Here is a 2256-nt window from a genome sequence, read left to right as displayed (position 1 = left end):
TTAAATTTACCCTTTTTAATTTTTCATATTTATTTCCTATCTTATTCATAGCCTTTTCCTTTTTTGTTTTCTTTAGGTCACGAGCAGTTGTCCAAGCATTTCACTACATATTGTACTGTGTATGACTGTGTACATGACAAATAAAATTTGAATTTAGAGGCACTACAACGAGTTCGCTCCCCTCTGCACGGAATCTAGGCAGCCGAAAAACTTGGGCCCGCCCTCGTGCAGGCTTTCAACTGTGACGATGATCCCACACCTCAATATAGCTATTCTGGGGTCCTCAACTTCCCAGATTGCCACCCTAGTTCCCGTCCCACGGGTCTCTAGCCTTTGTCTACTGCAGCAAATTGACAACAACTTAGCGAACAGACAATTTATATAAGCTCCAATGTGCACACTTTTGATTAAAGGTGGTGCTTACCTTTTTAAGATGACCCGGAGTGCTTCGTATTAAAGCATGTCAAGTAATATCATTCTAACACAGGCCTAGAAGAATTTGGAGAAGACAAGAGGTACACAGAAGGAGAGATATTGTTCCTCACCTTGCTAACTTTTTCAACAAAGAAAGAAAGAAAATTTTCAGTCATCATTTGATGAAATTGGGACAGCAGGTGGAGCTGGAGCAACAATATCACTAATGGTATCAAAAAGTACCTTGGGGTTACCTCTACTCTTTGAGACTAAGTCAGAGAAATAGGCAGCCCTTGCATTTTGAATTGAAGCATTAAAAGAAGCTAAAAGGTTGACACGCACATTTTAAGCAGCGAATGCTGTTGTTTATGCAGGGGGATGATTTTAAGACAGGAGCTAATCTGGATTTAAAAGGACAAATACTATCTAAAATAGAAAGACTAATTATTAAAAAGATTTCTTAATAAATCAACATCATTAGAGACAGGCAACACCAAATTAAAAACATCAGAAAATTAGCAGTAGTAGAGAAATATAAAGTTAAATATAATAGAATGAGGGTCAAAAGTCAGACACCGTCACACTGCCAAGTTTCAGTTCAAAATAAAAAAATGTAATTTTTTTGGAAAGAATAAATTAATTCAACAAGAATGTTTTATTGGTTATTGATCAGCCATTGAGAAGCGCCATGCTCAGTGAGGTAGAAGTCATGTCACTAACAGAACTGAGGGACGTAAATTCCATTCATTGCAGGGACAGAGGGCCTGACAACTGGAGAGTCTCGATAAACATTTGTAAGGTAACACGGTCCCATAGGTCCAGGCCCTACATGATCAAGTAGGGACATGGAAGAAAAATTCCCCTCCATACGAGCTGTCTGAGCACAGGTGACCAGAGATGCTAGGCGTCGCTTACCAGCTGAACCTGCTCTTTTACCTCTTCTGCTCCGCAATTTACGTGAGCCCAGAAGGGTACCTGTTGGCAACGTCTGTTGAAAATCCAGACTCTGGCAATGGAGGGTGGAACATACCGTTGTAGGAAGAGGAGGTATCCAGGCCCACCATAGTGGAGCGAATTGCCAGCAGCATCAGACGATCGTAGACTAAAGCGGCCAATACATCAGAGACAAAAAAGGAGAGCAGTAAGGTCGAAAAAAATAGCACTAGAGTAGAGCGAGAAAAACTGCAACCGGCAGCGGCAGAGCCAAACACAGGCGCCATCATCGCGGAAGCATTGAATTCCAGAACACACACATCCTGTGTGTGTTCTGGAATTCTTGGTTGTATGCTAAACAAGAGCAGTCACAGTTTAATATCTATTGTTCTAATTTGATGGAATAGAATAAATATTGTAAAATGAATGATTTTCTACTTCCCAGTTTGTCTTGGCAATGTGACAATAACTCAGACTGGAAGTGATCTTAATGACAAATGAATTTTCAGACTTTCAGAGGTCATGTACAGTAACCACACTGACACCAAGAGGAGAAAAACAGAGAGATAAAAGATAATGAAGGTGACAGTTTGAATCTGTCATATTTCATTCAATACAGTGTTGTACTGAAAGATCCAGGATCAGTCCAAATCATCATCAGTTTGATCCACGTATGGATTGAAGTGTATTCGTGAAAATGTTAGACTGTTCCTTTATCAGTGTCTAATAGTATGTATATGAGAGCCATGTAATATCCATGTGTGCGTGCTAAAAGAGACTGTGCTGGTCTGACCCCCCCTCCTCCTTTCAGGGTGGAGCCTGCTGGAGTCCGATGGTTGAGACCAGGTCTGAGGAAGTGTAAGTGTGTTTTTAATGGGATTCATGAAAACAAAGCAGCACACATTCAAC

This window comes from Pundamilia nyererei, unplaced genomic scaffold (genome assembly GCF_000239375.1).
Source record: "Pundamilia nyererei isolate P.nyererei 1_Seehausen unplaced genomic scaffold, PunNye1.0 scaffold00817, whole genome shotgun sequence".
Lineage (NCBI taxonomy): Eukaryota > Metazoa > Chordata > Actinopteri > Cichliformes > Cichlidae > Pundamilia > Pundamilia nyererei.
This window is presented reverse-complemented; position numbering follows the sequence as displayed.